A 9081-nucleotide genomic window follows, 5' to 3' on the forward strand; every position below is an offset into this window, starting at 1 on the left:
TGCTCTGAAGCTTCCCTCTGTGTCAGTGAGTCCCTCTGCTGAGATAGTGGAGGGCAGTTCAGTGACTCTGACCTGCAGCAGTGATGCTAACCCAGCAGCTAAATACACCTGGTACAAGGAGAACCAAACTCTGCTCAGTGAAGAACCACAGCTTGTCTTCAGCTCCATCCAGTCCTCTGACTCTGGAGAGTATTACTGTGCAGCTGAGAACCAGCTGGGGAGGAAGACAACTAAATACATCATTAATGTGAAATGTGAGTGGAACAGTTTAAAAATAACAAACAGCTTATTAAATGAATCTTTGCGGGAGAAAATCTTAGCAGTAGTGCAATCTGGACACAGTGCTGTCAACGTGGAAGAGAGAGTGAACACTTTATTAGCAGGAGGAACAGAAACAGCAGGTGGAGTTGGAGCAGGCCTCAGTTACATCCAATCATCAGTACTTCTCATCCTCTTTTAAACTGAATTTAGATTTCAGGTCTGTGTGTAACAAACGGTCTTTCTGAAATTGTATAGAAACATAATAATGGAAAACTCCCTATAATAATCTCCTCGACACAATGTGATTCTTTAGAGGACATATTTTTATTTCATTATGATTATATTTTATTCTTTGGATTATTGTTTGACAGATTTGATTTAGGATTCATCCTGAAGGTGGCCACTATACAGCTCTTCAATCATTTCACAGTAAGGCTTGAAAAACGTGAGTTTAATATCTTGCCAGTTGTGTGTAGAAAACCACAGGAGGTCAATCACCTGTTTCTCAACATGCCTGACACTGTGTTGAAAGATGTGATGTCACTAGTGCTTTCCAACCAAATGGACATTGCACACAGCTCCCCTCTAAGTAAAGCCATGTAAGTTGAAATGAACTTGCACTTGCCAAACTTGAAAATATTTCTGCCCACATCACTCCTAACGGCAGCTGCTCCAGTCCAGGGCTTCAAACGCTAATGGAGACACTGAAGGTTGATGCTTCTTTAATACACTTAACGTTCCTACTTCTGAGTTTCGTAATTAAGTTTTATTTTACCTAAAATGAGCAATGATGTTAGCTAGCTGATAGTCCACACTACTTTTCACCACTTGCCTATATCATTTTGGATTAGTTATTGTAGAGATACATTTTGACATCAATATAATAATAATAATAATAATAATAATAATAATAATTACTTTATTCAGGACTCAAAATGGAAGGTCCATAGTACACAGAAAAACAAGATGAAATAACAATAGTTACAACATAACAATAAATATACAGTACATTGATAAAAATTAATTAAAATTCCATTTCCTTTAAGGCAAATATAGGGTTCATTATTTCATCAAATCTTGGCTAAGTACAGTAAATGTTAAAAACCAAGTTTGTTATTTCAAACGTATTCAGTTTCAGTTTTATTTATAGAACGCCCAATTCATAGGAAAAGTCATCTCATTGCATTTTTTATGTAGAGCAGATGTAGACCATACTTTTCATATTACTGAGACCTAAAAATTCCCAATTCCCCAACAATGTATGACTACTGCTTTACTGAGTGTAGATTACATTTCATTCATAGTCAATATGAGCAAGAGTAAAGGAGACATTTGCTAAGAAAGAGTAAGTTGAAACTTGAGACAGTTTGAACTAAACTTAAAATAATAAGAATTAGGAATCAGAGATGATAATGCAGACTGCATTATGACAGTGTCTTTGGTTCTGGTTCAGCATTGTGTGGGTCTGGTTTGAGCGGTCATGATGGTCTGCTGCTGTGTGCTGGTCTGACTTTCTGGCAGGTTTTTTCTAGAATACTTGGTGCCATCTGACAACAACAGTTGTTGTGTGTTATGGGGCACCCATCAACTGGTGTAATAAATGTGATTTATCATCATCTACAGACTGAAGACATTAGTTCAATAAGCAAGGATATATTAAGCATTGTAAGATTTTAGTTCACTGAAGCGTGTGCCTGCACGTGACCTGGGAAAAAAGTCCTAAAATGCCTAAAAACAGGCCTGTAAAGAAATATTGACAAGTTGTCTCTCTTTTGTCCCCAGATGCTCCAAAGCTTCCCTCTGTGTCAGTGAGTCCCTCTGCTGAGATAGTGGAGGGCAGTTCAGTGACTCTGACCTGCAGCAGTGATGCTAACCCAGCAGCTAAATACACCTGGTACAAGGAGAATGAAGACTCACCAAAAGCATCAGGACAGAACTTCACCATCACTGACTTCAGAGCTGAACACAGTGGGAATTATTACTGTGAAGCCCAGAACAGAAGAGGACGTCATAACTCCACCTTACATCTGATTGTTGTTGCAGGTAAGGTTTTATAATTTACCTTCACACACCTGTTAACTGCAGAGTTTACAGCCACATCTTTGAGCTCACCTTGGGTTACAGAAGCTCAGCTAACTTTAGTTAGGATTATTTTTACACTTTGAAAAAAACGATCCCAAAAAACACATTTAACCATTGTTAGTTTCCATTTATCACTAATTCGCTTTTGGAATTAAGAATTTCTAAAACTTTTCCAGTGTTTGTGCTTGATTGTTGTTTTCCAGGTTCATTGAAATTTCCAGTTGCTCTATCAGTCAGTGCTGTTGTTCTGGTCTTCATTCTTCTTCTCTCTGTCGTCCTGTGGATTAGGTGAGCAGATCACTTTCTCTGTGATTAAATGTACGTATATTCACATTTTTTAAGTCAATCTCAAAGCACTAGTCACATGTTCGTATGTGCATTTAAAGTTAGCTGTAATGGTTCCTCCTGTTAATACTGACCCTCAAGAGATCCCCTCTTAAAGCAGTTTCAATGTAAGTGATGCAGGACTTCCTTCCATATTAAAAAACTAATTGTGGAAGATTCCCACTTGATTTGTCTAACTGACAAGTTTATTAGCTTCATCGTTTTAGCACAGAATGATGATTTTAGATTTTGTCCTCCATCACTTACATTGAAACTACTTTAGGGAGGGATTTATTTGTTACATTCATCGTGATTTTGCTGTAACAATAACTCTCAATGTACATAGGGCATTTTAGCATTGTAGTCATGTTTGCTTGAAGAAATGTGTTTAGTTATTCATTTGCTTCTTTTATTTATTCTCCTGTCAGAAGAGAGAGGTCTTTGCAACAACAACCTGAGGCTGGTGAGAGACCACACAACAGAGCAGAGGTACAAACTAAAACATGCGTTCAGTCATCTGAAAACTCATAGGTGCATCACATCCTTCTTTGACTACTTTCTTCACCCAAATTAACCACGCTCTCCTTTATCTGTTTCCCAACCTGATGGCTCAAAACCTGTTTATTGTACATGTGGGCACCATATACAACATATGACTGTTAAGACTTCAAAAACTTTTCCTTCCCACAATAAATTAAGCAGCTTTTATCCAGCCATACTTCTGGCACACTGTTCCCCTGTTAAAATGAACAGACAGGACTGTCATCTTGTAAATAATAGTGTAAGTAAAATATGAATACTATTGACCTCTGCTGGTGAGCACAAGGTATTACAACACAAAACAGATTTTCAGTATCAAGCTTCAGTACTTTGGTTTTTGGTTTAGCAAATTAGGCTGAACACACTCATGGTCCTGTCATGCTGCAGTGCAGTAACAGTCTTATTTACTACCTTAAGTCACACTTGAGTTCTGTTTGTCTTGTAAGCAGTACATGGAAAATGTAAAAGTCCTCTTGTCTATGTGGCAGGAGACAGATGAACTTCAGTATGCAAGCGTACAGTGCGTTAGGAACCAGCCAGAGGCTCTCTACTCCAACTTCAGCCCAGCTCAGCCCCTCAGAAACGAGGAGGAGGTTGTTTACGCGACCCCCATCTTCAACAGTGCCGCAGGGTGAGCAGCTCTTCACACAGGACAATCTTTGTTGCTGTTTAATTTAAATAAAATACACATTCAGTTTGAAAGTGTCAGAGAATTTAATCTCACATTTTTGCTGTTGCATGTGTCTTTTTATGGTTTTATGTTTCTTGTTAAGTGTTCTTCTTTTAATTATTGATTTCTTCACAGAACAAGGCGTCAAGCAGCTGTGGAGGATGTATCTGCCCTGTACAGCAGAGTTAATAGAAGCCACTGAGTGTGATGACAACATGGATCTGTGGTCTGTATTTATGCATGGACTTTCGATGGGCCCATTAATTTTTCCTCAAGACAGAATTGGTTAAGAGTGCAAAATTAAGGCAACAATATTTCATTTATATCTTATATTAATGAAGGACAGGTAGATTAAATATTAGATACCTCTCTAACGGTTACATTAAAACCTTCATGAAAGTAGGATTTATCACAGGACAGTTGTGTTGAACGGCATTAGTTTTAGATCAGTGTACTTAATAATACACTTCCATCTTTTCAGGACAATGTTTTTTTTTCTTTGTCTTTTTTTTTACTGTTTTGATTATTATATGATCACAACTGTTACAATGTAAGTCATTCACACCTATTGCCAATATTTTTATGCTCATTTTCTGAATTTGTATTTTATTGTCATTTCAAACTGAGTCTTTACATTTCTTTACATGTTTTGTATTGTTTTGTCTTGCATGGAAAATAGTGAGTAAGACTCCTTGTGTTTGGCCTGATGAGTTGCTTGGAAACACTTTTTTAAAAATGTAAATGGATATAAAGAGTATTTTTAGCTGTATTTAAGTCTTTGACATGGAGTTTGTATTCCAATCTGATTAACCAGAACATTAATTACATCTTTTTGAAGTTGTAAAATCTTAAATGAAAAGCGCTCCATCGTTTTGGGGCATGCATTAACTTTGAAAACAACAGTTTTTTGCAGTAAAATAGAAACCAATCTGTACACATGATGTTGCTAACAGTGCTCATAGCAGGGCAGTATGTCATTTATCCAGTTTGTCTCTTACTAGTCTGAAGTGTGGTGAGAGTGAGAGTTTGTGAGACCATAAATATTAATAATAAGTTTAAAATTATTAATAAATAGTTAGGAAAAGACAAAGGTTTATCTTAAAACAAAAGTATTTGCTGTATCATTCATCTTGTTCATACTGGACATTTACAGATCCCTTGCTAAAAAAAGTTTATATGAAATGAATATGAGGCTTAAGTCGTCTAAGTTAGACAAACAAAGTGCTCATCTCCCAAAGTTACTGTCCTTTTAGTACAAAATCCCCACTTTGTGTTTACAGGACAGCGTTTCCTTCCTGAGCTGCCGTGACAGAGGGGACAGGGACAGAAGAGGGAATATCCTAATGAAGAAGACTGTAATAGACTTCTAACTTTGTTTGTCTAAACCAGACATCATATAGGATCAGATACTAATTGGAGTGTATTTCTGCACAGACTGAGGACTGCTTGTTCTGAATCAGCAATTTTCTTAAAAAAGTCAAATCTTCATGTGGCAGATAAAAGTCTGCTGAGCACCTTCTGATTCCATACAAACAGTTAGTGATCCACAACTCAAAGAAAGACTCCTAAATTTCCAATAGTTCCTTTTGCAAGCACAGAAACAAATGTTTAATATATGAACTCTCCTTCAGAAAGCAATGAGGTGATCAGTAGCAGTAGCCAGCTGCCCACAGAGGTAACCACACCTGCCTGTAAAATCTCTCAAGCTGTTTGTGTCTGTGAGGGAATTTAGGCCAGGTTAATGGAGGTGACCTGTCACACTTAACCTGTCTTCTTACGTCTCGTGTCTCACGCCTCATGTCTCTGGCAGGCTGAAAACGACATAAAACCGAGGAAGTTGACATGATGTGGACGAGTTTAGAGTTAAATCAATATACACCACACGCTTAGTAAATTAATTTTATCAATTCAATTGGATCTGAAATAACAGTGGTTTTATTTATCCTCTTTATTATACACTGCTTACAAATTGTATGTTTTTGTCAAATGATTTTATGTAAGTTCAGTCCAGGTTGTTGAGTGACTTGTTTTTGCTTTGATACATGCGTCACAAAACATTCAAAATAACTTTAATGGCTCTTTTTTGTCATTATGACACTGTCTGTTTAAGGCCAAACCATATTTTTAGTGAAGTTTAGGGATATAATGTATTTCTTATATGGGGACTAAAATCAGTTTAGTCACATTATGAAGAAATGCATATCCCAACAACTTAAAATGATTTAATATTATCGTGGTTTAAGGAAGGGTTGGTTTTAGGCATATAGTGTTTATGCTTAGGGTGAGTTTCCAGGAAGTCAACAGAGTGTCCCCTCAACACATTAACCTGTCAACACATCCTGTTTTTGTCAGGTGAAGGAGCAAGAGCAGAAGTTGTGTTTGCATGTAATATTCCTTACAAATTGATTGTAGTTCCTTCAGTTACAGAAACAAATGCTCCTTTTGTTAAATGAAATGATCTTGAATACAGTTGTTATAAACTTCAATCAAGGCTTCTGAGCACATCCCATGATCAGTGATGGAAATGAAAATAACCATGAATAAATAAATAACCTACACACAAGGTGTTTCATAAATATACAGCATGTAAGATTGGCTGAAGACATCAAAAGTGCATCATATTCTGTACTTTTAAAGCAATCGTATATTGAATATGTTACCACCTTGATTTCATCTTAGAGCCTTTTTATACTCAAATGAATCACTTAACCTTTTTCAGTACTAGACTCATCTGAACCTGCAGACCTGAACAGCCACAGCATCAAACAGTGTTTCTCAGCAGTTGATGGTTTAGAGCATTGCAATAATGCATACTTGTGTTAAGTTGGGGGACTAATAACTATCGAAGCAGCAGAGGCCGAGAAATCCTGACTTTTACCCCCTAGTAGGAGTTAGGCTATAATGAATCTAAAATCTCTACATGCTACACTTCCTAAAATCAGGGACGTCACTAGGATTGAAAGACAGGGGGGGGCTTAGCCCCTAGGGCAGCGGTTGGCAATAGGGGCCCGCGGGCCAGATAATATTGTTGGCGGGCCAGTTCTGCCGGCCAGATTGCTTTGATAACAGAAAAATAAAAAAATTAAAGCGGCTGATGCTTAAATAGATCTGAGTCGTGACAGCAACACTCACATAATTACTTAAGTGATTGTGCCTCCAAAATAAAAACGCAAGAACGTTTTTTGTTGAGTTTATTGAGAGCCTTTACTTTGAAAAGTTCTGAAGAACATTCGAAAGAGTTTGGCTTTCTTGACACACCACTGAAAAAGCCGTCCATAAACGAGTGATTGGATTCCCCAGAATTTCCTCAGGGAAATGAAAATAAGCGTCCATAGATCAAACGCCAGGACGTACAAGCACTGCGGCACATGCATTATTGTGAGCATGTGAAAAAGACTGATCAATTTATTTAGCAAGGGAGAAAAAAAAGTCTGCAGGATTTTAGGATCAATCTTACAACTCCTGCAACGGGAGTCCCACACTCTACCAACTGAGCTAAACATGCACATGAGTATCCAAGGTTTGAAATAATTTGACTGAATATATTAATATTTAATATATATCAAAAGAACAAAATTGATTGCTTGATGTTTAGTATGTAAAGCGAGTGAGACATGTGGGACCGCCTCTTCTCCCATCATGTACCTCTCCATCTGTTCAGAAGTAAGATTGGTAGCAGAGGCCACGCCCATCTGCCAGATGTGACCTTCAACTAGGTCACCAAATGACTGTTGATACCATTGTGTTTCTTGTCTGTCATAGAAGAGCGTCACATGGGGAGGGTCTGGAGGTGTGGTGTAGGGTTCGAGGAGGGTGATCCATTTTTTCCACAGGAGGTAGGAGCTCATCAGTCCCCCTTTTTCAGGAGTCTCAGGTTGCACGAGGCCCCAATAGATGTCAGCTGTGTGAGCCTGCAGGGTTGTAACAACCATTGTCCAGTTTGAGGGTATCCACATCAAAACTGAGTTCCATCTGGTAGGGTAACTACTAGTCCATCAGCGCTGCACAAGATGGTGGCTCCTAATTTTATCAGGAGATCTCTTCCCAGTCGGTTTACAGGGACTGTAGGGGACACCACAAATGGTGAAGCAAGCGTTGGTGTCCCAGTTGTGTTGGCAGCGATTCAGTCACTGGCAGTTTCTGTCCTACCCCAGAGAAACCTACAACCTGCACGGTGTCATTGGAGATTTGATCACGTGGTGGGGTCTCTGCGTAGCTCCCTGACTTCTTTGTTGGTTGTTAGGATTTTGTGCACAGTTCTAGCCCAGTGGGAGGTGTTTCCACATATGAAACATCCTCCGTAGCCTCCTCCTCCTCGTGTTTCCCTTTGAAACCCACCTCTACCTCTCCCCCTTCCACGACCTCCTCTGTTTTCCCCTAGGAGGTCCCATGACCGTTGGTTCCACCCTTGATTCTGAGAGGGGTGGTGTGGATCCACCCACGGTGGGATGGGATATAAATCTGGAGTATGTGGGTCAGTGGGCAGAGCTCCAGCCACCAACTGTTTAGTAGGGCCCTTCTTTTTTCATTTACCTCCTGTCTCGCCTTCCCCAGCTGCAGCTTCAGTAGCTGCGTCCGCAATCTCATTCTCTTTCCCTTCTTCCTGATCTTTGGCTCTCTGCAAGTGGTGTATTAGGTGTCTCTCCCAAATCTGGGACTCACTTCCTGGGAGGTCTGGATTGCTCAGCATGGCTTCTTTAACAGAGTTTGGAACCCCCTCCAATACAGCCTTCCTGAACCACTCTTGCTGACACCTCCCTTTCCAGGGTGACAGCCAGTGTTTGGCCCAGGTTTCCTTGCACTTATCTAAATAATCACGTGGGTTTTGGTCTGTTTTCCAGGGGAGTTTGGGCACTGTCGCTGCATTGGGTAGTGGGAATCGTTCTCTCATTGCTGCCCCTACATCCATCACTAGTCGAGTAAAGGGAATCTCATCAGGCACATCCTCAAGTCGTCCCTCTCTTTCTATCTCCCTATCACATGACCTGGGAGACATCTGGCTGCTACAGCTCTCCAGTCCCCCAGGGCTAATTTCTGTCCTGCTGTTAGCATGTCTAGCTGGTCGAGCCACAATCCTCCCCCATCAGCTACAGGTGGCATTTTTTCCACTACGGCCTGTACAACACCTAAGCTCCATGGCTTATATTTTTCCCCAAACCCTCCTGTTCCTTGTAGCAAAGGGAGATTGAGTATCTGTCGGTTGC

The 9081-nt window shown here is 39.7% G+C and overlaps 1 long non-coding RNA gene across 2 annotated transcripts; it reads left to right on the top strand.

Moving 5' to 3' along the window:
- The first annotated feature begins 2232 nt into the window (after positions 1–2232).
- LOC119898992 lies at positions 2233–5268 on the top strand. Of its 2 annotated transcripts, XR_005443676.1 has the most exons (6): positions 2233–2304; positions 2547–2631; positions 3096–3156; positions 3696–3838; positions 4013–4103; positions 5158–5268. It is a non-coding gene; the product is annotated as an uncharacterized LOC119898992 (long non-coding RNA). The 2 variants fall into 2 exon arrangements; XR_005443675.1 differs by lacking the exon at positions 5158–5268 and having other exon boundaries at positions 4013–4141.
- The last annotated feature ends 3813 nt before the right edge of the window (positions 5269–9081 follow it).

Source organism: Micropterus salmoides, unplaced genomic scaffold (genome assembly GCF_014851395.1).
Source record: "Micropterus salmoides isolate LMB-PRFRI ecotype aquatic unplaced genomic scaffold, ASM1485139v1 Ms_hic_scaffold_1, whole genome shotgun sequence".
Classification (NCBI taxonomy): domain Eukaryota; kingdom Metazoa; phylum Chordata; class Actinopteri; order Centrarchiformes; family Centrarchidae; genus Micropterus; species Micropterus salmoides.